This window comes from Pelophylax lessonae (genome assembly GCF_965119305.1).
Source record: "Pelophylax lessonae genome assembly, chromosome: 5".
Lineage (NCBI taxonomy): Eukaryota > Metazoa > Chordata > Amphibia > Anura > Ranidae > Pelophylax > Pelophylax lessonae.
Window position 1 is genome coordinate 465,838,757 of NC_138772.1, and position 27,498 is coordinate 465,866,254.

Here is a 27,498-nt window from a genome sequence, read left to right on the forward strand (position 1 = left end):
ATACTAGCATCCCCAATAGTTCAGTATAGTGTTCCCAAAATGCAGCGTTAGCAGCATCAGCCCGACACCTGCCATCACCTGCATTTAGCCCCTCCGCCCAGCCCCCAAGAAGTGCAGTATCAGCAGATTACTGTCGCTTTCAATACAGAAGCACACTAAACCGCAGTGTTAGCAGAGTCAGGCCTGATCTCTGGTAGCACTACCAGGTACATTTTTTGGTAATGGTTCAAACAGTCCTTGACAACCAGGTGCTTTTTTACCTGTGAGTCACACTAGAAATCTATGAATGTATTGGGCAAAATGTCCAAACAGAAGTATACTAGTGAAGAGGCCTACACGATGCTGAGCATGACAGATGAGAGCGATGGGGAAGCCTCAGTGTCAGAATAAGGCTCAGTATTTGAACCTGTAGACAGCAGCGGCACCCTGACAGATAGCTCTGACAACGAAGTTGTGGTCCCTGCTAAGGTCAGGCATACCTGACCCCGTTCTTCTGTTGCTGAGGTGCAAAAATCGCAGGGTTCTCCTATGCAGCAGAGTGTCAGTACTAGTGCAGCTCAACCTTCTGGTGAACTGGCAAGCACCAGCGTCCTTGTACATCCTGGTCATAGTCAAACCAGCACTACAGTAACATTTGGTTACATGACAAGTCCCATAAATGCAGTTCAAGCTGGTGCGGTGGCTAGCACAAGTAGTGTCCCACAGCCATCAAGAATTCAAAGACAGGCCCAGAGAGCCCATAGTGTCCTTCCTGATGCGCTTATAAATCCTAAATTGGGAGCCCACCACTTCTGCAGCGCCCGTACTTCCCCCATTCACTGGCCAACCCGTAATTCAGCTGGAAACAGCCGATTTTACTCCCCTTGATTTTTATGAGCTGTTTTTCACAGAAGATCTGTACAGATCTAATGTGGACCAAAGCAATTTATATGCCGATCAATTTATCACCGAGAATCCAAATTTGACCTTTGCCAGAGAATTTGCATGGAAACGTATCACTGTTTCCAAATTTAAAACCTTCCTGGGCCTATTCCTCATCATGGGCATTACTAAAAAGAGTGAGATGCAGTCATATTGGTCCACTGACCCAATTCATCATATGTCTGTGTTCTCTGCTGTCATGGCTAGGACTAGATACAAGAAAATCTTGCGGTTCATGCATTTCAATGACAATGAACTCTATCGCTCTCAGGGTGACCCTGGATAGGACAGGCTCCACAAAATTAGGCCCCTCGTAATTCACTTCAAACAGAAGTTTGCAGCCTTGGGTATGCCCCAACAAGCTGTCTGCGTTGATGAGTCCCAGATTAAATTTTCTGGCTGCCTTGTTTTCAAACAGTTTCTCCCCAACAAGCGTGCCAGATATGGGGTCAAGATGTTTAAACTCTGTGACAGGGCAACAGGTTTTACATGTAGTTTCCTGATTTATGAGGGAAAAGATAGCAATGTGGAGCCCCCCAACTGCCCAGACTACAATGGGGGGCAGCGGCAAGATTGTTTGGGACTTGGTGTCACCCTTAGGGGTACCATTTATATGTGGACAATTATTACACAAACATGCCACTTTTTAGTCACCTTTTTGATTCTGGAATTGGCGCATGTGGCAGCATGCGACCTAATCGCCGGGGCTTTCCCCAACGGCTTGTAGATTCCCAACTTAGACGGCGGGAGAGAGCCTGCTTGAAGTTTATTAAATTTCTTGCAGTGAAGTGGAGGGACACATAGAATGTTTTCGTTTTGTCCTCCATTCACGCCCTCCCCCCACACCTCTGGACCCCTTTACATTACACAGCACCCCCCCCCTACACACCTCTGGACCCTTTTTGCATTACACAGCCCCCACACCTCTGGACCCTTTTTGCATTATACAGCCCCCCACACCTCTGGAACCCTTTACATTACACAGCCCCCCTCCCACACCCCTTGACCCCTTTACATTACACAGCCACCCCCCCCCCCACACCTCTGGACCTCTTTTGCATTAAACAGCTCCCCCCCCCCCACACCTCCAGACTCATTTTGCATTACACAGCCCCCACACATACCTCTGGACCCCTTTTTCATTAGACAGCCCACCAAACCTCTGGACCTCTTTTGCATTACGCAGCCCCTCCACCCCCCCCCCCCCCCCCACAGCTCTGCCCCTTCCTACCTGATTAAGGCATGCAGAGGGGGAGAAACAGGATAGCGGAACAGGGAGCAGGACAGAGACAGAACTAGAGATAGAAACACCAGCACTGAATAAACAGCGGGAGTTGACAGAGTTAACTTTCCAAGTTACCCAGTAGGTGATTGGTTGCTAGGACTAAGGGTAACTTGGAAAATTAACTCTGGCAGCTCCCGCTCTCTCTCTCTCAATGGAATGCACTGTACAGCGTGCAAGGTTCAGGAGTGCATTGTACAGAGAGCAAACTTCAGGAGTGCGTTGTGCAGAGTTCAAGGTTCAGGAGTGCGTTGTACAGAGTGAAACGTTTAGGAGTGCGTTATGTACAGATCGCAAGGTTCAGGAGTGCGTTGTACAAAGTTCAAGGTTCAGGAATGCGTTGTACAGAGTGCAAGGTTCAGGAATGAGTTGTACAGGGTGCAAGGTTTAGGAGTGTGTTTCGTACAGAGTCCAAGGTTCAGGAGTGCATTGTACAGACTGCAAGGTTCAGGAATGCCTTGTACATACAGAGTGCAAGGTGCAGGAATGCGTTGTACAGAATGCAAGGTTCAGGAATGCGTTGTACAGAGTGCAAGTTTCAGGAACGCATTGTACAGAGTGCAAGGTTCAGGAATGCTTTCTACAGAGTGCAAGGTTCAGGTATGCTTTCCACAGAGTTCAAGGTTCAGGAATGCGTTGTACAGAGTGCAAGGTTCAGGAATGAGTTGTACAGGGTGCAAGGTTTAGGAGTGCGTTTCGTACAGAGTGCAAGGTTCAGGAGTGCATTGCACAGAGTGCAAGGTTCAGGAGTGCGTTGCATAGAGTGCAAGGTTCAGGAGTGTGTTGTACAGGGTGCGAGGTTCAGGAGTGTGTTGTACATAGTGAAAAGTTCAGGCACACTTATCTTAAAATCTTTATTAGCAGCATACAGTAGCCGAGGGAAGAATGGCGGCATCAGATGGAACATAAATGAGTGCAGCCTATAGCAGGACATGCAGCAGTGTACCATCTATCCGGCACAGCCAGGGATTGGTGGGCAAGCTGGGGGCAGCCGTAATTAGAGTGAGTGGAGCTGTCAGATTGAAGCATTGATGTCGGGGATGGGCGGACCCGATATGCAGGGCTCAAACGCTTTGTCCCATGCACAGACAAACAGACGGCGTCAGTGGTGTGTATACATTGTTGGCTGGAGAGGAAGGTGGCAGGGGCGGGACCAATTGTTACTACTGTATATGTACCCACAGTGGTGTATAATTCAGGATTATTATACACCACTGTTGGTGCACATACAGCAGCTGTTTGTCTTTGCACAGGACAAAGGGGTGGAGCCATGCATATCAGCCACACCCAGCCCAACTTTAGTGCTTCAATTTGACAGCTTCAATCACTCTCATTGTGACTGTTCCCGGCTTAGCCACCAATCACTTGTTGCACTAGATAGATGTTACACTGCTGAGGTATGTAGCCCTGAGTTCTCAGCCAACCCCAGGCCTTGGGACTCGGGGCTAATAATTTTAAAAAAGCAATACGAGACCCAGGGCTTTTTGTGGGCCCACTCGGGTCTATACCCCCGGTAAGCCCCCCTCCCAACGCCACTGGCTATAACTTTTGCACAAACCAGTAAATATATACGTGTATCAAAGACATGTAGCTAAATACATTTTGGCCTAAATGTATGACAAAATTGAGTTTATTGTATATTTTTTATAAGAAAACTTAGAAAATTTAATTTTTTCTCAAAATATTTGGTCTTTTTTCTTTATATCGCAAAAAATAAAAACCACAGAGGTGATCAAATACCACCAAAAGAAAGCTCTATTTGTGGGGAAAAAAAGGACATAAATTTTGTGTGGGTACAGCATTGCATGACTGCACAATTACCTGTTAGTCACACAGTGCCAAATTGCATAAAAATGGCCTGGTCATTAAGGGGGTAAAACCTTCTGGTCCTTAAGTGGTTAAGAAGATCTATCATTAAAATTTGTCTTTTACAGTTATGCCTCCAGGTTCCTTACCCCTAGTCTATAAATTATAATACTTTGCTTCTGTCATTTTGCAATCCTCTATAACTTATAAAGTAGAATGCAAAAGCTGGTTGTCCCACAGATGTTATTGCATGCCAAATAGTTAAGAATGAAAAGTTTATTTAATATACAGCAACGAAAATGTCTAAATCAGATGCTTTACGTCTTTATTACATGCAATCACATTTGTAGGCTTGTCACATCTGATGCTCTCACGCTCTACTGGATTATCAGCCTGTAGTTAAATTGAACTAACTTCGAAAGTACACAAAATGTGATCTTATAAGGGGGAGTACAACTGAGGGAATCCATGGTGAAGAAGGATCTGGGGCTTTTGGTGGATCCTAAGCTTAAAAATAGCATGCATGCAGCTTCAAAGCAAGTAAGGTATTTTCTTGTATTTAGAGAGGCATGGAGATATCATTTTCTCCCTGTACAAATCATTAGTAAAACCTCATCAGGAAAATGCAGTTTAGTTTCGGGCGCCAGTTCTCAAAAGGGATAGCGGGGTACTGGAGAAGGTGCAGAGAAGGGCAATCAAACTGATAAGAGGCATGGAGTTTCTCATCTATGAGGATAGATTAGAGGAAGTGATCTTATTCTCTCTTAAGAAGAGGAGATTAAGAGGGGATATGATCAACATGTACAAATACATAAGGGGTCCATATAGTGAACTTGGTGTTGAGTTATTCACTTTAAGGTCATCACAGAGGACAAGAGGGCACTGTTTATATCTAGAAGAAAAGAGATTTCATCTCCAAATACAGAAAGGTTTCTTTACAGTAAGAGCTGTGAAAATGTGGAATAGACTCCCTCTAGAGGTGGCTCTGGCCAGCTCAGTAGATTGCTTTAAAAAAGGCCTGAATTATTTCCTAGGTGTACATAATATAACTGGGTAATAATATTTATAGGTAAAGTTGATCCAGGGAATATCTGATTATCTCTTGGGGGATGAGGAAGGATTTTTTCCTCTGCTAGAGAAAATTGGATCATGATTTACTGGGGTTTTCGCCTTCCTCTGGATCAACTGTGGGTATAGGATTGTGTATATGGGATTGTATTGTTGTTGTTTTTTTTTTTTATTGGTTGAACTAGATGAACTTGTCTCTTATTTCAACCTTACTAACTATGTAACTATGTATAAAATGCACTCTGCTGCCATACAGGTAGGGACATTTTTTGGTAATTTAGCTCAAATGCCAATATAGAAACAAAGTACTGTAAACTGTATATGATTTTTCTATGTGAAAGAAAATGTCAATATCTGCTGTGAGATGTATTTCTGATATTCTTTTTTGTTTCTGTATTTTAGTAATTGTATCTTCCTTGATACCGCACACCCTTATGCCCCTGATGAAGCGGACCCCCTCGGAACATGTCGGGTAGTGGGTATATAACCACCTAGGGTCTCATGCACCCAACTCATGAGTCATTTTGAGTCATTGTTTGTGACCTCCTTGGTGTATATTGTTAATCAAGCAATTTGATACATGATTGATATGTGTGTGTACATACACACACTTTGTATTGTGGCTTGTTCTTGTATTATGTATTGCTTTTAATTGAATATTTGTAATATAATATGTTATATTTTTTATGGACAAGACTTATCTCTTTATGCAGTACTATTAGTCATAAGACAGTACCATTAAAATCCCGCTGCCTGCCCCACACTGTGCTTTTGTCTACATATAAAAAGCACTAGGTAATAACTAACCTAATGGCTACTTATCAGATATCAGATCAAATGTTCATGATTCTGAATTCTTTTCCTAAAAAAAGTGACGGGGGTGCATGGACTATAAAGTATTTATGTCACATTCTCCAATGCTAAAACATATAATAGTGGAATGCAAAAGCTGATTTTTCTTACAGATGTTATAATATCCTATATTCAGGAATGTTCAGCCGAAAATACAAAAAGTGGCTGAACCAAGTGTTGCATATCTTTAGTACATGCAGTCATATGTTGTCTGTAGTCAGGCCTGGCAAATCTGACAATCATAGGGTAGCCGGCATTTATCTCAATAACAGTGCAAGAGTAATCAGGTCTGTCAAATCTGGTCTCTCCCTTTAAAATGTATGTATATGTTAGATCTAGTTTTTACAATACCTATCATCCTTTCTCATCATACAGTTGTGTGCCATTTTTTGGTAATCTGTTGCAAAATCTCTTAACTGGAGTTCCTGCAAATAACCGCACCTCCTGTTACAGGATTACTAAATGAAGCCACTATTTTGTGGCATCACGCATTTGGTACTGTCGCTGGCTACAATGCACAAGCAACTGCAGAGAAAATACCTGCTTCCGTGTGTTGCAAACGTAGTAGGGATTTTTAACATCTGTGGAAGCCCTTGGTCTAATCCAGAGTTGTATAAAGTATTCGAAACCCATACTTGAGTAAAAGTACAAGTGCTCAATCAAAAAGTGACTTGAGTAGAAGTGGAAGTGTTCGATCAAAAAGTGACTTGAGTAGAAGTACTAAAGTATTCAACATTTTTTGTACCTAAGTATTGCAAGTAGTTTTTTTTAAAAATGTTGCTACTCAAGTACTGAAAGTAAAAGAACCAGTAGTTTTGAAAAAAAATTGCTACTCAAGTACTGAAAGTAAAAGAACAAGTACTGTGTTTTGTAGTTATTAAAGAAAGAAGTCAAAAGTTTGAACATCATATTGTTTTTTATTATTTCAAATGCAGCTTTTATTTATACATACAGTAGCATTTATTTTCGTATGCGCTGATAATACACATGTTTTGAGCTTCATGAAACCTGCCATCTACTGTTCTGGCAGTGGTAATTTTTATAATAGTAACGAGTAACTATGCAGCACAAAAAAAAAAAATATCGGAGTAGAAGTATTGAAATCATCGAAAAAATGTAGTGAAGTAAAAGTGGAAGTAGGAGAAAAAAATTATACTCTAGGAAAGTACAGATACCACCTTTTGGTACTTAAGTACAGTAGTGAAGTAGTTCTACTTAGTTACTATACATCTCTGGTCTAATCCCTGTGTAAACTCTGGCGAGGAGGAAAAAGTCACATGGTATGTCCATAGTCAGGAGATTGGTGACAGATTTACCTGGGCTAGGCATCTATCTCCTTCCTATGGGCTGCTCTACTCTTTTCCAGCATTTTCTATGGTAATATAAGACATATTTCAAGGAGCATTGTGCACTAAAGTTTTTGAAATGTATTTTGTTTGCTTGTCTGGTTGGTTTTTATTCGCCTCACAGCACACATGCTAAGAACAGAACACTGTTGTTAATTAACATAACTAGAGTTTTCTGATAAATCAATAATCTATTAATGCATTGACATATTAACAATGAACAATTTAACCTCTAAAGAACTGAACCTTTTGATATTCTTTGAACTAAGGGATTAGGACACAAAAAACTGGCCAAACAAATAAGATAACAGTTGTCTGATCTCACTGGGTTTGGTTGCAACAGACTCATTTCTATAAGCAGATGCCTACTGACTGACTGATATTGGTGGATAAATCAATAATACAGGTTTAAAAAAAAAAAAAAACTCTTGACTTACTTTTATACTGCCCCATTATAGGGATCACTGGAACTTGCCTTCTAAAGCTTTCTTCATTCTGTCCCCAAGGCACAGCTGAACAAGGGTGTTTCTGTGCAAGCCAGCAGAGAATCACACTGGAGGGCAGTTGGACCATTTCTGCACTCCCAAACTTACTCTTTTGTCAACAAACAATCTAAAGTAGGATTATACCTGATTTTTTTTAAGTTTGACTGGAGTAAAGGTGAGTTAGGTAATGTGTCAGGCTTTTCCTGCTTCTCATCCTTTGAGAAAATGATGTATGGTTGTCTGTTTGCCCATTGGGGAAATGTCCCCACATTTCCCTTACAAGTGACATCCAGGGCATTGCTCCATAAATTCCTTTTGAAAAATCCCTTAACCACTCGCCGACCGCTCACTGAACTGGTACTGCGGCAAAGTGGCTCGTTATCGTGTGACGATGTAGACCTACGTCACCAGACTCTACCCTCTCTCGGCGGCGCGCGCGCCACCGGAGGCTCGCGCGCCGCCGGAGGATCGCTCCCGCTGTATTCAGACACAGCGGGAGTCGGGCCAGGGGAGAAGAGGCAGTGATAACCGCCGCTCTTCCCCGATTGTCGGGGATCGAGTGAGGAAATCCGCCCACTTGTGTAAACAAAGCGGGCGGATCTCCTATGTGACAGACAGGGACAGATTACAAGATTCAGCATAGCTGAACCTGCGATCTGTGTCTGTGTCACACAATCCCCTCCCCCCACACACGTCAGTAAGCATGAGGCATACATTTAACCGCTTGATCACCAATAAAGTTAACCCCTTCCCTGCCAGTGTCATTATTACAGTAACAGTGCATATTTATAGCACTGATTACTGTAGTAATGTCACTGGTACCCCCAAAAGTGTCAAAAATGTCAGTTAGGGGTCCAATCTGTCCGCTGCAATGACGCAGTCCCGCAAAAAAAATCGCAGATCGCCGCCATTACTAGTAAAAAAAATAAACAATAAAAATGACAAATATTTCCCGTAGTTAGTAAATGCGATAACTTTTGCGCAAACCAATCAAAATACGCTTATTGTGATTTTTTTTACCAAAAATATGTAGCAGAAAACAAATTGCCCTAAAATGTTAAAAAATTTTTATTTTTAAATTTTTTTTTTGTGAATGTAATATATCAGAATGTAAAAAATATTGTTTATTTTTTTTCAAAATTGTCGCTTTTTTTTTTTAAATTAAAACTAGCACAGGTGATCAAATACCACCAAAAGAAAGCTATATTTGTGGGGAAAAAAAGGACATAAATTTAATTTGGGTACAGCGTCGCACGACCGCCCAATTGTCCGTTAAAGTAACGCAGTGCTGAATGGCAAAATTTAGCCTGGTCAGGAATGGGGTAAAATCTTCCGGTTTTAAAGCGGTTAAAAATACGCTCATTGAGAATTTTTTTGTCAAAGACATGTAGCTAAATACATTTTGGCCTAAATATATGACAAAAATTTTATATATTGGATATTTTTTAACTGTCAAAGTAGAAAATGTCAGTTTTTTCGCAAAATGTTTGCTCTTTTTTTATTATTATCACAAAAAATGAAAAGCGCAGAGGTGATCAAATACCACCAAAAGTAAGCTCTGTTTGTGGGAAAAAAAAGGACGTAAATTTCGTTCGGGTACAGGGTTGCATGACCGTGCAATTGTCAGTTAAATTTGCGCAGTGCCAAGTTGCAAAAAGTGGCCTGGACGTTAAGCAGGAAATTCCTCCGGTGGTAAAGTGGTTAAAGGCTGGTGACATTGTCTGGTCAATAGATTTGTTTCATTCTGTTTACTGTCCAGAAGATATCAGGTCCTGTTACTTCCAATATCAGGTATCTACACTTGAATATTAATGACTTGTGAATTTTGTCTGTCACCTTTTTTTCTTGAAGGACAAAGATCACTGCAGAGCACTGCAAGACTTTAACTGAATAAAGCAAGCTTCATCACCCATATGATTGCTGTTCCCTATAAGTGCAGCAAAAGGGTTCCATACCATTTTTTATTAAAAACTTCTTGCATTTGTATAGTTCTGTTACATAACGTGCCATAGGGACAGTGATCAGTGAATATGTAGCTGTAAATGGCTCTGCAAAACCTTTAATCCAGAATTTTGTCACATACATAAATAATTACAACACTGTGCATTCCAGGTTAAACCCTGTTACTGGATAAACCTAAGGTAGGTGGGTGTAAGGTGTTAGAAAAAGGGAGTAGTAAGAGATTATGGGGTGATCGGGCTAGGATAGGCTGGTCGGGGTTTATAGTGTTGGGGGGGGTGTTGAATAGGATGTTACATGAGGGACAGACGGGGATTAGGTATTTGAATATTGCGTCTTCAATAACTACTCTCCCATCGCTTAAACCCCCAATAAGCCCCATTGCATCATTTCATTGCCCATATTTTCCTAATACTCTTGGGGTTATTGGAAGAAGTGTTGTTGAATACAGTGTATACTGGAAGGGGAAGAAAATGTACTCATCTAGCTAAAATCATAAAATCTATGCATCTAACTTGTTCTTTAAATTGTGGCTGCCTTCCTATGTAGGCTACTTTAACAACTAAAGTAATTACATTCTCCTAGGTCACTGGCAAGCTTTTCAAAGACATTTGCACAACTGCATTTATTGAAATTGGGTTCAATTTTTTAAGGTATCCTTCAGTATTTCGCTTTCATCTTTTTTGTCATTGATCTGGATTACATCACTCTGAGATACCTATTATTGTCCAATACTCCCTTTATTTCTTACATCCTGTTTCATAGTCTATCCCAGCTGCACTTAAGATACACACTGCTAGCGAAAGAGTTTCATTTATTGTAATTTATTTGTTAACTATCTTCACTAATGATAATCTAAAACTTATTCAAAGCCCCCTATATTCTGTAGAGCCTAAGCATAGAATGAGGCACACAACTTAGTAAAATTGATTATTTTGATACCTTGACAATTGTAATTTTACCCAGAATCTACCCTTGACATAATTTAAAGCAAATATATAGTCTTTTCAATGTTTTACTGTCAACATGTGTTAAAGGAGAAGTATAACTAAAAGCTATTTGGTCACTGTTGTGTAGTTTGTTCTGCACTTCTATGACCCATTTTCAGCTGACAGAGGGCTAAGTCACTGTGGACTGATGTCCACAGAGATGCCTGGGCCAACACCTGGCTCAGGCTCTCAGCGATCCGCTGAGAGCCTGAGCCAGATTTTCTTGCCCTCTTCACAGCCCAGTGCACCAGTAAGTGTTAAAGGGGCAGAGGAGAGAGACAGTGACTGATGATCACTGAGAACTGTGAATCAGCGGTGGTTGATCGCTCAGATCTCACTGCAGAGCTAGTGGGGTACAGATGCAGCATCAAATCAATGTTGCATCCCCCTCGGTGAGAATAAATGTTTGTTTTTTTTCTAAGTCAATACTTCTCTTTCAAAGTGTATGTGAAACCCTTTTTTTTTTGTCAAACCCTGTTAGATAGTTGCTGTCTGAGTCCCTGTTGGAGATGTTCCCTTACTTAGGTTGTTGGGAGTGGCAGCTAAGAAGATATATGTGGGAATATCCTTGGATCCAATTTTTCCTCTGATTGGGACCGGTCCATTCTGCGAATTTGAGGGGCACTTTATTGAATGTACATCCTAGGGGATTTCCTAATCTCTGAGTCCTGGATGGTTGCCTGCACTATTTCAATATATTTCTGGTAAGCAGTGGTATATGTTGGTGGTGGTTACATCTACGGACTGAAATTGTCGCATGGGATAGATTTGTGGCGGCTTTGAACTTTGTTTTGTCATGCTATCACCTTTTTGTATCTGGTAAGCAGCCTATGATGTTGGTGGTGGTCCTTCACTATATCTATCACTTACTCAGAACTTATTCACATAGGGGATTCATACCTAGTGTGTGCACTTTCTGTTTGAAATACAATATCACGCTATGAATTTTTCATTTTATATGCACATGATTGACGCCTATTGAGCTTATCGCATCATCTGAGGCCTGGAATCCTTTCTTGAGGGTTATTCCTAGGATTTACAGTTGGTCCGGAGAACTACCATCTTTTTATCAGGCGATCTTATTTGCTGTTTCTGGTAAGCAGTATACATCTAAAATTATCTCTTTAGAGGAGTCATTAACTGGATGCATTTGGACTAATATTCAATACTTTTTCACCCAATTCATTGTTTTATGGGACTGTATGAGGACTTTCACAGTTAATTTCATGTTTGTTTCTTTCATTTAGGGCAGCTTTTTTATTTATTATGCTTTTAGGATGTTTGTCACATTTAAGTTGCAGCTCTGAATTCTTTTGAGTTTTTTGGTGGAATTTCTAGCGCGGTTACTATTTACACAATGTTCCCTTACTTTCCATTTAGTAAAACCATTGCCACCAGGACAGAAAGCAAGGTACTGTGAGGTCATTTTTTCCTCCCAACAATGCCAGGCATTCTCTTCTCAGGGCATTTTGTTCCCAATAACCAATGAAGCTGGGTGTTTTCCTCCCACTTACCAATAACACCAGGCATTTTTCCACTGGCCCCCAACAGAGGGCATTTCATTTTTCTCGTACTGACCAATGACACCAAGCATTGTTTTCTTTCACTGAACACCAACAGTGGGGCATTTTTTATTTTTCACATGGATCACCTACACCAGGGCATTTTTCCCCTTCCATTGCCCAACAATGTGAGAAGAACTGTTGCAGGATCTTAAACACTGCATTATTTATGCTGTGCTGTATGTTGTATACTCCTGACCAAAGTTGTTGTTTCAATAGATGCTGGGTACTAAGTAGTGTTACATGTACTACCTAGTAGTAGTAAAAGAACTGTAGCAAACCTGCACAGGGTATACTGTGCATAGACTGAGATTTCATTTAACCATACCACCCAGAACCACATACATTATTCAGCGCTATATAGCCATGCCCAATTTTCACTGCAGGGTGTGCAGTTATTCTTTCTCCTTGCTATCCCTCTGTACAGAGGCATAACTAGAACCTTCAGGGTCTCGGTGCAAGAAACCATGAAGGGCCCCCCCGACCCCTGGCTGGGGCCCTTTACTTCAAGCCTGGGGCTCTTCCCACTGATGGTGGGGGGGGGGACTGGGGGAGCACACAGGGGCCCAGAGACAGCAGAACACAAGTGAACTGGATAGGAGGAGTGACGGGGGCAGCATATAGAGGAACCAATCTCCTCCGTTTTTCTTCTGCAGCTACAGGAGGAAAAAGGAGGACAGTGATTTCTCTGCATGCTGCACAGCCCCCCTGGAGCATGGGGCCCGGTTGCTATTGCAACCCCTGAAACCCCTGTAGTTACGCCCCTGCCTCTGTATGAAAGTCTAAAGTTGGGAGGTATGTATTACTGTGTCCTGCTTCCTCTTTGTAAGGAACTACATTATTGGAATTTTCATTTTAGTCACAGGGCCATGTTAAAGTCTTAATTCCAACTTTATTAATGTGTTCTGTTCCCCAGGGGGCAGAGTGGATTTAATACTTTGAATCAACTTTCTATGAACTGTCTAGTGCTTGGTGTGAGGTTAGACAGGACTCTCCTCCTCCAGCTCTGACCATCAGACAATGCAGCTAGTGAGGGGACAAAGGAGGAGACCAACGGCACTTTTACCTTTCTCTCTAAGCACTTGTCCACTTGCCTGGAACAATTTAACTGATAAGCCTACCCTTCTCAGTGTACTACCTAGTAGTAGTAAAAGAACTGTAGCAAACCTGCACAGGGTATACTGTGCATAGACTGAGATTTCATTTAACCATACCACCCAGAACCACATACATTATTCAGCGCTATATAGCCATGCCCAATTTTCACTGCAGGGTGTGCAGTTATTCTTTCTCCTTGCTATCCCTCTGTACAGAGGCGTAACTAGAACCTTCAGGGCCTCGGTGCAAGAAACCATGAAGGGCCCCCCGGACCCCTGGCTGGGGCCCTTTACTTCAAGCCTGGGGCTCTTCCCACTGATGGTGGGGGGGGGGACTGGGGGAGCACACAGGGGCCCAGAGACAGCAGAACACAAGTGAACTGGATAGGAGGAGTGGCGGGGGCAGCATATAGAGGAACCAATCTCCTCCGTTTTCCTTCTGCAGCTACAGGAGGAAAAAGGAGGACAGTGATTTCTCTGCATGCTGCACAGCCCCCCTGGAGCATGGGGCCCGGTTGCTATTGCAACCCCTGAAACCCCTGTAGTTACGCCCCTGCCTCTGTATGAAAGTCTAAAGTTGGGAGGTATGTATTAGTGTCCTGCTTCCTCTTTGTAAGGAACTACATTATTGGAATTTTCATTTTAGTCACAGGGCCATGTTAAAGTCTTAATTCCAACTTTATTAATGTGTTCTGTTCCCCAGGGGGCAGAGTGGATTTAATACTTTGAACCAACTTTCTATGAACTGTCTAGTGCTTGGTGTGAGGTTAGACAGGACTCTCCTCCTCCATCTCTGACCATCAGACAATGCAGCTAGTGAGGGGACAAAGGAGGAGACCAACGGCACTTTTACCTTTCTCTCTAAGCACTTGTCCACTTGCCTGGAACAATTTAACTGATAAGCCTACCCTTCTCAGTGTCCAGTTGCCATTTAAGGTGGCACAAAAATTCACTTTACCTGGGAACAATTCCAAATGCTTAATCTCACATGGGATTCTGTAATTTTAAAAACCAAAACCAAAAGGGCTGCATGCAGCTAATTAGGTATTTTGCTGAGCTACGTCCTTCACAGACCTTGGATAGTGTGATAAAAATAGTATAATCATAGGTACACTTCCTTGTTGGTAAAAATATACACTTGGTCTTTTTTACAGCAATGCAGTAAAATATTAATAGATACCCTCAGTCCTTTCAGTAGCAAGACAGTAAAACAAACCGCAATGCTGAAGTTTTATTGCATATTTTTAGCACACTCCAGTTAATACTGATTTTATTTTTTTTCTGTATATGTGCAACATACAAGCGTTTTATTTGCATCCTACATTTTAGGGAGTTGATATAAAATAGACCAAGTGTATGTTTATATCAATTAAAAAGAAAACTTACAGTATAAGAAGAATTTTATTTTTTCTTTACGATTCAGTTCTGAAGGAGCATGGCTGGCCACTAGGCGAAAGCGTGCCCTTCTGTAACCAAATAAGAATAAGCAGTGTGTGTACTGTTCTAGTACTGGAAACAAGCATTGTTTTGGGTCAACTTTATCTTATTGTTTAGATTAATAAGTACTGTTTTATACCTTTATACGAGAATCAGTTGAATAATGAGAGCAAAGAGGGGGATAGACTTAGAGTTTATCATTTGAAATCCTACACAGTATAAAGTATGTACAGTATCTACCATAAATCATCTATTTTGCTTCACTTTTGGTACATGCCAATAATTCTCAAGCTCATGCTTCAACTGTTGCCATGGCCAGAGTGTTCCACTGTTAACATCCCTTCTAATCAGCAGATCTGAATTTTTACTTATTCCAAAAAATAAAAAAAAAAACACCTTGCTGGAATCTGATATGCTTCGGTTGCTTCTCCTCTTCATGACGAAGCTTAAAATATTCCAGTCAATCCTTTGAAATATTTTTAATAGATAATAACTGATAATTTCAGAGAGGGAGCACCAGGGAGAAATCCCTTCTCTGACTCATTCACTTATTAGCGGAATTTGTTTAGATTTAGCTGTTAAACACTGTAAACAAACAAAAAACTTTTTTCCTACAAAGGAGCTAAAGCAATCTAGAAAAATATGAGAAAGAGGCCTATAGCTCCACTTGATGGCTGTATAACAGAATACATGACATTCTCATTCAATATTCAACTTTCACCTAAATTTAAATGTTATTTTTTTTCTGGTTCTTAAAGAGGAGGTAAAGTCTTTTTTTTTTTTTGTTACCTGAAAAGTAAACGCATAATGTGCTAGTATGCATCGCATATTAGCACATTATGTGACAGTTACCTACAAACGAAGCCCTCGTCGTCTCTGCTGGAGGCCTCATTCACCTTCCCCCATCTTCCTTCTGGGTCCGCGGACTCTGGCTGTGCTACAGGCCGAAGCCGCGTGACATCACTCCCGCGCATGGTGGCCGTTCCTTCAGAGTGCATGTGTCCATGACATCATCAGCGCAGTATACAGTAAATATCTCCTAAACTGTGCAAGTTTAGGAGATATTTACAGTACCTATAGCCTATAAGCTTTCTTATAGGCTTACCTCTAGGTACAAACACACAAGAGGGGTTTACAACCACTTTAATACATCAATACACAAATAAAATATGTAAAAGATAAATATATATTGCCTGTTATTGAATTTTTAACCATACGAGTTGCACTTAAGGTGCACCAAAGTGTAATGAGACTGAAAGTCTTTGGAAACATACTGTAATCATACATACAAAAATCACAGACATAATTTCTTTAATCAAGTTATGTAAAGGTGCCAATTAATGCAGCAGTTTGCTAGTAACATTAGATTTTCAGTTCTGGAAGAAATTAAAATTAATTTTTAATACCATTTTCACAAACCCTTCATCAGTGGGTCAAACGAAATGTATTGAACTAAGCTCATTATCCAAAAAGTAGTTGGCAAAACAATTGAATTTACACATCATCAGACTGCACTTTCTGCTAATTATTTATCTAGACTCTGTCCGAATGATTCTTTATGACAGCAAACTAGCTAAGATTCCTTATCTTTTAAATGATCCATTTACAGTAACAACCTTGATAGTGCTTGACTGCATCTGTTTGTAAGCATTTGACAGTACCTATTTACACTTGTACCTGACCAAGGGGACTACAAAGACTTACCTGCTGTGGTAATCCACCTTGGCACATAATTGACCGAATCATTAGGTGATTAGGTGTACACTGGGGCAGTAGATTGAATAAAAAAGTGTAGGGAAAGGAAACTGGGCCATAGGGGGGTGCGTGCAACCCAGGGCTGAACCTCCCCTTCCATAAAAAAAAAAGCTGTCTATGGCACTGGAAGGAAAAAAGGTTGACCCAGATACCAGTAGAAGGAGTGGTGATGATTGTAAAGCTAAACTCCATATATATAACAGCATAAATTATTATTACAAAATAGCTAAATATATCCCAGCATAACTACACTAATGTTACTGGACCACAGCCTTCTGTAATGCACTGCACAGCATGACTTATACTGGGAGAAGAACAGTCCACAATCTGAACCAGTCAAGGCTCTATTGCTTTTCATAGCGCAATCAGTTTAACACTGGCTGATGTAGATCCTTGAGCCGACTGTTGAAACTTATCTTAAGTGTAAGAGGAAAAAAGTGTAGTCTACAGGGATGCACAGGACCTGGCTGTGATGTCTGGCATTAATGGCCAAAACATGAGACTAGCTAAAAAAGATGACAGTTCACATATATGTTTTTCCACTGCACATGTAGCCTGTAAGCGGGTTGAAATAGCTAAGTAGGTGCTGAAGACACAGTAATGCATTTTACGGTTCTTTGGTCTTTTTGACAGGGTTCTGCTCTGGGGCTGGCCTACTAATCTTGTGGTATATAAATATGGGACAGTTGTCCAGTACGAGAGTTCAGCCCCCAGAGGTAGTTGGGGAGAGTTCCATCCGGAGGACAAAGAATTCAGGGATTTTCCTCCATGGGAAAGCCCAAGAGGGAGACAGAAAGTTGTATCTGGGTCCCGTAAGGGATAGAGATGGAGAATGACACCTGTGAGGAGAAGAAGGAGATTTCTATCACCATGTAATGTCATCGTAACCTCGGGTTCGCCCCGAAGACACCAACACTGGAGTATGCCTTTGAAGAACCTACATCTGCATGCAAATGCCTCTGAAGGACTGTAAGTGCTTGGACTTCACCTTTGCAGGTATGCTTGGGCAGAGTAGGAAAGACCCTGTTTTTGTACGTTGGACATTGAGATGGTAATTTTGTACTTTTCTAAGTAAAATATTTAAATGTTGTCCTTGCCTGGTCTGAAGTTACTAAAGAGGTGTATTGCAAGTAACAGCACCCACGGCAACCCACACATAGTTCACCGATTGGGTCTTAACACATTGAGGTATGAAGACATCAGTGTAGAGTGGAGTAAAATGAAGGCATCAGAGTGAAGTGGAGTAATATAAAGACACATGTGGTTGCCTAGAGTAATGGGAGTTAACAAGCATCTTGGCGATAACATGTACCTGTTAAAGGTGGAGTAGCCTTTACCAGAGAGGGAGATATTGTTAGCACTCCTGCCGCCAGAGGTCTGTCTGAGCAGATTTGCGCTGCAGAGGTTTCCATCCTGTACAGAGCTACAGAGGTTCAAGAGTTAAGTTAAGTTCACATGTGGAGCCAGTGCAGAGTGCAGGGCGGGGCCCACTCAAAATGCTTGACAGGTGGATGTGGACAGAGCTCAGCATGCCCCTCCTAAAGCCAGATTACAAAAAAGATGTACATTGTCATAGAGAACCAAGATTTAACTGGAGAACAGCTGCAGTGCAAGTGTACATGGTGTCATTCATGTCTAGGAGTAGAGGTCCGCCTTTAGGTTGGATGCCTTGTCCGAGGGCATTGATGAATATGACACAAAGCAAAGGTACCCTTTGTGTAGTAAAGTGACCCTGTACTAGCATACTAGTACATATGCTAGTATGCCTAGCATACTGTGGCTCAGAAGAACCCACCCTCTCATGTGACCCTTTCTTGGTGCCCAATGAAGAGGGAAACATGGAGGATGTGACAAACAACCATAATCACCCACCTTATTCCCACTTACAAGCTATTGATCTAGAGTGAAGCTTTATAAAAGACATTGATAACCACAGACCTATGTTTAGACCATTAATAGGAAAAATAAACGGGCAGACTACATGGACCATCTGGCCTTTATCGGTCAAAAGTGTACCAACCCAGAAGCTGCTAACACGTGGAATTTAAAGTATCAGATGGATTAGGAACAGAAAGGTGAGTGTAGATACACAATATTCTTCCCACCCTCAACTCTTCCAATGCACAAGAAATAAAGTGAAACATTTACAGAGGTGTGTCATACATAATATAATAGAGAACCAGAATACGGTACACCAGATCAACATTAAAATTGTGCAATTGCATTTATCTGATCTGCCTGATGATCAGACCCAATGTTCATCCTGTTTCTTATTTATTTGTCTACTATAAAACCCTAAACTTATTTTTTGCTGTCTATGAACATGCACCTGTGAAAACTCAAATAAGTGTGTTCTCTGGTTCCTGGTTCCAAGTTCCCGCTCTGTGGTTTTCAGAAATAAAGAGGCTGAATAATAAAGAGATACTGCAATACTGCTCAGCTGTATAGAATTGCTGGACAGCATTAGCAGATCTTCGTGATCTTACCAATTTCCTGAAGCCAGTATTCCAATATTGTGGAGATTCTACATTTGCTCGTACCATATTTGATATGTCCATGTAACCGCAAAAGATGCATCAAAGCTCATGGCAATCTGTTCAAAGCACTGGCTCTGCATCTAGGAAAGAAAACCAAAAACCATGACTTGTGACCATGACTTGGTTTATTAAAAAACTTCTATGTATGTAAGCCTGGTCAGCTGTATATGTTTATGCTGCATATTACTGTGCAGCTCAGCTAATGTTGCAAAAAAATAAAACTTTTTTTTTTTCATTCCAAGACCCCAAACATTCAGCAATGTAGGAACAATGACCAACAGCAACCCTAAGAATTAGAGAATGTTCTGACCCCGGCTATGCGAATGGTGGTGCGGGTATGGACCCAACTGGTGGTTGCGCCGGAGTGGAAGCTGGCCCGCTGGTCTCCGGACACTCCGCTCTGGTTCAACCCCCACTTGGGGGAATTTCTTTCCATCCCGGACCCGGCCCTGTGGGCCGCTAGGGGCGTTAAGTCCCTGGCGGACATCAGCGTTGGCGGGGCTCTGGCTACATTTGACGACCTTAAGGCTAAGTTTCAACTCCCCAACTCCTTCTTTTTCAGGTTCCTCCAACTCCGCCATGCCTTACGTGCGCAGTTCCCCTCGCCTGTGGCCTGGAGCGCAGCGACTTTGAGTCCCAGCTGTGGGACCCTGGTATGCGTCAGCCGCTCTCCACCATCTACAAGGCCTTGTTACCATCGGTCCATGCTGGGTTGACAGGACTGCGGGCGGCGTGGAGCGCGGGGGAGGAGGGTTTGGATGATGAGGATTGGGAGGACATTTGGGATAGCATCGCGACCAGGGACGTGCTGGTCCAATTTAAAATTTTGCATAGGGTTTATTACACTCCTCACAGGCTACATCGTATTTATCCTAGTGTCTGGGCCTCCGGCCGGAGATGCACGTGCACTTCTGCAGACTTTTCTCACATTTTCTGGGACTGCCCGCAGATTGCTTCTTATTGGTTGGAGGTGACCCGTTTTGTATCCAGTCTAGCTTCTTTCTCGGTTACGATGACGGTGGGGGTCTGTCTTCTTGGCCTGGTCGACCAGTTGGCAACGGCCAGGGCGACGAGAACTCTTATCGGAATATTGCTGTTTTATGCCAGGAAGGCCATAGTCCTCAGGTGGAAGTCTCCTCATTCTCCGACTCTGGGCTTCTAGAAAGGGTTGGTTAATGCGGTGGTTCCGCTGTACAAGGCGACCTATATCTCTAGGAATTGTCCTAAGAAATATGAAAAGGTCTGGCGAGTCTGGGTGGATTCCAAATCCACGGTTGACGAGCGAGACTCTGAGCCTGACGCGGCTTGAACTCTGGTGGGACCATGGGGAGAGAGAACGGAGACCATGTGTTCCTGTCTAAGTATTGGTTTGTTTTGCTAATGTTGATTCTTGATTGAGGGTGCTGAGCAGTGTGGTTGCGGGTTATTTTGGGTGGGTTTTTCTGGGGTTATGTTATTGTCTGTTGGCCGGGGTATGCCCCCTTATGGCCTTGTCTTTCTATGTGTTTAAACTTAATAAACAGAATTTAAAAAAAAAAAAAAGAATTAGAGAATGTTGAAAGTAAGGACTGCTGGATATAGCGGGTTGGGGTTGTAGGATGACCAATAGCATGGGATCAGATTTCATCATGTTTACTCTGTGTTTTATTTTTTAGAGCTCTCTTTGAGAAAGGTGAGCTGCACCCTAACAAAACCTTGGATTACCATGAAGTTACTTTTGAATGTTGCCAAGTTCTAATGAGTGCTTACTGCCTGTGATGCATCAAAGCCTTGTCCCTTTAAGGAGTGCAGACACTAACCCACAATGGTATATACAGTATATATGTATATATACAGTATTTATTTAATATATATACAGTATAAAATGATATCTATACTATCTTTAGAGTAAAATCAGTATAAAGTTTAAACGTTATTTAATTATACACCCGCTGCAATCCCTTTACTGTGCAACTTCAATTTAATAAGAAAACATGATCCCTTGTAAGTTAACAATACACATTGCAAATTTTTTGGGTAATTTTTTGGGAATTGTATCGCTACCACCAAAGGAGCCACTTGGTAATATGTGTTCTCTTTTATGCACCTCAACTCCAAAAACAACCTCAACCCTTTTGACACACCTGGTTGAATGCAAGTTACTACAAGCACAGTGGCATCACTTTTAGGGCGCGCTGTGTGTGTCAATAGACGGAGACAGGGCGACTTGTGAGCGAGCCTGCATGAGTGCTCCCATAGAAAATAATTTTCTATTGAGGCAATCGGCTGGGGGAGGAGCTGAAAAGAGAAGGACCAGGGCTGCTCTGTGTAAAACCATTGGACGGGGCAGGTACTGTAAATATAACATGTTTGCTGTTTTTTCAAAACAGAGCATTTAGAATCACTTCAATGTATTGGTAAGGTTTAGAGTAAATGGTGGTTTGAGCATAAATAAGCACACAAAAGATTCAGACACAGTCCACTAGACTGTATAACCACTATTCCAAAGTAACTTGAAATTGAGTTCTGTACCAATAGAGTGGGTTAACTCAAGAATCAGCAAAGTCAGCAATAAACAGTGCAAAAAAAAACCATTAATTGCAATGTGAACATTAATACTATAACTAGTGTAGAGTGCACTCTAGGAGAATGGCTAAGATATGGTGCAATGTCCCCTGAGAGGTACCGCTTAGAATAAGCAATAGGTAAAGGCCTCTGTGTAGCAGCTATAAAGGGGCAGTCTTCAGTCCTACCTTTAGTGTTGGGACCCAGTTGTACCATTGGTGCATGTGATAATAGTCCCAGTCAAATCTGCAAGCAGAATTAAGGCTCCTGGATTGCTGTATGGTCAGTTCCTAAATGGCTCAGTTTCTCTAGCAGCAGATAGTAAATCCCCATAGGAGCAGCTGACTGGTCCCAGCAACATTTCAGCTTACTGTCCGGTCACACACAGCGATTAGTCCAGTCTCTGCTCTGCACCCAGGCGACTGTGGCTGTTGGCACACCTGGACTCAGCCCTCTGGGTCCTTCTCAGACCACTGTTATGCAGCTGTGGTGGTGCACATTGGACAGCGATGTGCAATCTCCGGGCTCCCTCATGACAAGAGGAAGCTGTGTTCTCTACAGCTTGAAAAAAAAGCTCTTGAAAACAATAGTCTCTCTCTTTTGGACTACAGTTTCCACTGTGCAATGCAGCCTGACTCAGTCTATTGAACTCTTCCTGCTCAGCAGCTCCCTTTTCTTTGTGATATAGCTGTTAGGCAGTATAGCTACAGATAGCAGATGCAGCCAGTGTTTCTCTCACTCTCCATTCTTGGCCAAGCATCTGGCTACAGGATATTTCTACCTTCCTCTGAAGAAGTTGTTGCTTTTCTTCTCTGAGACAGGGTAGAAAGTAATCACCTCACTTCTATTGATTCACATTACTAGTATTAGAATTATCTTTTTTTCCCGAGATTAGTATACTAGAGCAGTGTTTCTCAACATTTCTCCAGTCAGGGCACCCTTTAACATTCCGGGTGACCTTGAGGCACCCCCTTCTAAAATGTAAAAAACAAAATGAATAGTTTTAAATATTGCAGCATCATCCACACACATGTGACACCCAATATTAGCAAATACACTTTTGCACACTGGTGTGGACAAGTATTCCAGCATTTCTTCCTAATTATTTCACCCTCACATAGCCAATGTGACCCCCAGTGCTTGGGGGGGGGGATCAAACAAGGAGTCTGTGCAGATATCTAATGTCTTCCTTATGAACCAATGATGTCAGTGATTGTTAGGACGCTGGTGGCTGACCAGCCCAGTGTCCAAGGTTGTAATGTTGCACAAAGAAAACCTTTAACTTTGTGTAACACAAAGCAACTTTAATCCACCTGTTTCCTTGTATGCAATTTTTGGGCTATTGGGAGCAATTTGTAGGCTTTCTATTAAGGCACCCCTGAAGAACCCGAAAGGCATCCCTGGGTGCCTAGGCACCCTGGTTGAAAAAAGGATGTACTAAAGGATTCTTTTGAACCATTTAACCTGCGGTAGTGAAAAGATTTTTCATCTGTCTATGGAGAAAAGGGACAACATACACAATATTGAAACATTACTATAACTCATAAAGTTTGCTTCATGTACTCATTTATATTCTTATTTTTTTTTTAATAATATTTTTTATTGGATAATAAACAACATACAAGGAGAAAAAAGAATGCAACAGTCAATGCATGGTGTACATCTCGAAAATACATTTATATTCTTATTATTATTTACAATATGTCATCCCAAGGCAGGATTTGCAAAGAATATAGGTGTTTTTGTCTTCCCTAACTTCCTCCACATCCCAGTGTGGTTATATTTAATCAATAAGGCGTGGGTCTGGCCAAAGATCTTAATGTCTTTAAAAAGGCTAATAAACTAATGATCGTTTAGTTATTAGTGCAAAGAACTATGAACTTTAGATAATAATTTATCATTTATAATATCTATGAATAATTTGGGTGACAGGTGACACAGGCATCCAACACTTCATTCCTCTAGAGATTGGACCATGTCTCTTTAAACCTACTCCTAACCTAAATAACTCTAAATATATCCTTTGGCCTAATACTTAACCCAACAAATAAACCTAACCCTAAACTTACTCTTAAAGTGAGGTTTAGGGAATATAATCCCAATGTATCTAGATTATGGAAAATGTGTGTTTATATGAATGAGTGAGATGAGGGGACCTCAATAGGAATTAATGGTGAAATATTACTGGACTTAGTCATGTAAATGACTCATCATATACAACCACATAATGTTAGAATATGAATTGATCTGGCTATAACTGGGGCAAACCTAGTCAATGAATGCATATCATAAGCAGAGCTAAAAAATAATAAGACCTGGTAAGAGATTAAAAAACATACCATCACATGCCAAGTTTAAAGGATAACTAAACCCAAGAACTTTCTTTGAGATGCATTAAAGATTATCTCCCTTATCAAGGAAACAGCAAAGAGTGACAACCCTATCTCCCACCATAAATACACTGGGGGTATTAGGTAGCCACCCAGAGACAGGAAGTATGTTGGGTGATTTCCTTCAGCCACTGGTGATAGACATTCCCTTTTTCCTTAAAGACACCAAACATGTCATTCATTTGTTGGGGAATATACAGTGGAGACCAGATTACTTGTTAATATCGGCAGATGTAGCATTGTTGTACACTGCTATCTCCCATGAACCAGGATTTGAGGCGGAGCAATATTACCTGGACAAAGATGTTTACATCTCTCGGATCCAGAATCAGTTTATATTGGACCTACTCCAATTTTCCATGACCCATAATTATTTCTGGAATCAAGGGTCCTCTTATCTTCAAAAGAAAGGCGTGGCTATGGGTGCTAAATTTGCCCCCAGTATGGCCAATCTTTTTATGGCAAAATGGGAGAAGGATGTGGTATTAAGTGAATGCAGGCCAGAATTAGTCATGTGGAAAAGATTATTTGATGACATTTTGTTTATATGGGCGGTAGACAAGGTCTCAGCTATATCTTATTTAAAAAAATAGGTGTCTGAAGCTTAAAACCCCAACCACCTGCCCGGCGCTTATGGATAAAATGTAACAGTATTTAGGGATAAAATTATAGATATCTAAAATATTGTATTAAAATATTTTAAATAATCGTATAAAATCGTGTGTATCCTTGTAGTACACTAGCAGCCACTGTAAACAAAAACTCTATGTATATACAATGTATAAAATGCAACTCAATAACTGGATCCTATTCAAGCATTATAGACATTCAGCGGCGCTTAAACATACACTGATAATGCATGTTAAAAAAATCCGTCCACATATCTAAAACAGTTCATAGTGTTCAGAATCAAAAAGTGTCCAATCACAGTGCAGGAGAAACAGGTATAGTGTGTATAATCTTGCTCAGATGTGAGGCACCAGTGTTCTCAAACAAAGGTTCAACAGCCTTCACCACACCTTCCGTGCTCCCCTATGCAATGGGCACTCACCGCATCTCACATTAGATCAAGCCTGTATGCATTAGCTGCATGAGCCCTTGCTTCCGGGTAACCAGCCGTTTCAAGTGATTATACTTTAACCAGGGACACTGTCAAAGGTTTCCTCAAGCTCAGGGTCAGGCACTGTATCTCATGCAGATGAGAATGCAAGCAAACAACAGGAAACAGGAGATAGCGTAATATTGTTAATGCTTTATTTCCCCAATATACAACGCTCCCAATCCCCCTCAATATATCTGCTTTCACTTCATCAAAATTCACACGCTTTATAAGGTTATGTCTGGGACTAGGAAAGTACCGCTGCTCGCTGACCGCGAGCCAAGGCGCCTCCTTGGAACAGGATATGTCGCTCTGCGGCTGCCCGGCGAGTTCCAGAACATCAGCTGGTACTTCCTTCTGTCTCCAGGGTAACAACGTACGTGCGTACTGACACGTTTCGTCACGTGGGACTTCAACTGAGTGTAATGTTCCGGTACCTTTGGTACTCTAAATTACTCTTTTCACAAGTGTATGCGCCCCACCATTCTCTTTTGGAAAGGTGCGCATACACCTTTAAGACTGAAGCTGTCATCACTCAGCGCCGGACTAGATGGCTATTTAAAGCGCCGGTTCTCACTCACATGTGTTCGTTCAAACACCCTTACCTGGATGCTAACTTGGCTTGAAGCTTTCGTGCTTGCAAGCATACCTCGCTGACGGAACCTCGCTGCGCTGATCCCTGCATCCCGCTTCCGGATCATCTGCTCCTCCTGAATCAACCTTCGGCTGTATTGCTATTAGTGCTAAGTACCCCGCAGGGGAACCCTCTATAAACTTATACTAAGCTTACACTATCTAGCTCTGCATAGTAAAGACTATTTATCACATCTGCATATCTAGATTGCTAGCTCTTAAGACTACTGCTACTTATTCCTGCACTGGGTTGATCACTCTTGTATGTCCACCTGCTACTCTGTCATCTGCTACCATACATGATTGCTAAACCTACCTGCATCCATCTGCTACTGTCTTACCTTCAAGTGTCTGTCACCTACCACCTCCACTCAACCTGTCTCTTAAATCTTCATCACTGTGTTACTACATACATAAAGTCACTCTAGGAACCAGCTTGTTGAGTGTGTGTATTTACTAGCTGAATTAAGACCTTCCACACATGATGAGTCATTGAGGTTGGGAATGGTATCTCAGCATCTCTCTTACATGACTACTGAAGTGGAATATTTCTGCAGCTGAAAATCCACACCATACATGAAACGCAGGAGCGTTACAGATTGAACGAACCCACAAATGGATTCAGCAGAAATAACCACTCAGGTGACACAATTAAAACAGCAAGTAACTGCGTTAATACACGCACTTGCTGAATTAAAAGAAGACAATCAGGCTCTCTCGCAGCAGGTAATTAGACTGACACAACTTACCTCTGCTCAGTCCCCTGAACCCAAGATAAATCCCCCTTTGGTATTTACAGGCGATCGCAAAAAATTTCGCAAATTTAAAAACGCATGTGAGTTATTTTTTTTGCTAAAACCTCGTACCTACCTTACTGATCACATTAAGGTTTGTACTATTATTTCTTACCTAACAGGCGATCCTCGAGCCTGGGCAGACTCTCTTTTTGAGAAAAACGACCAGCTTCTCAACTCCTATGCCTTGTTCCTAGCAGAACTCACTAGCCTATATGATGACCCCAATAGGCAGAGTACTGCCGATCTTCAATTAAGATCCTTGAAACAAGGAAGGAGGCCTGTAGAAGACTTTGTCGCGGAATTCAAGAGATGGACCCTTGATTCAGAATGGAATGATGCATCTCTAAAAACCCAATTTAGGCTTGGCCTATCAGAAGCCGTTAAGGACGAGCTCGCCCGAGCGGATCTACCAAAAACCCTGGATGCATTAATACAACTCAGTATTACCATAGATAGAAGACTACGAGAAAGAAAGGCTGAGAAAATGGGAATGCCATTATCCGTTTCCTCTCGGATTCCGGCCGTTAACCCCGTTCCTATGGAGGTAGGAACCATACGCCCGCCGCTATCAACTATGGAAAAAGCCAAAAGACGATATGAAAATCTCTGCTTGTACTGTGCATCCCCGGATCACAAGATAAATGTCTGTCCCCTAGTCAACAAAAAGAAGGGTGAGTGTTCACATGTCCTCCTAGGGGGATTGACAACTTCATTCACTAACCCTTACATTTTTGTTTGTTTGACATTACAGTGGGACCAGAACAGGATTACTACTAAGGCCATGATTGACACAGGATCTTGTGGAAATTATATTGATATATGTTTTGCTGCTTCAAATAAAATTCCTATAATTTCTAAACTTAAACCTGTCTCAGTAAGTCTTATTACCGGTGTTCCATTATCCTCTGGTCCAATCACCGATCAGACACAAGCACTTCT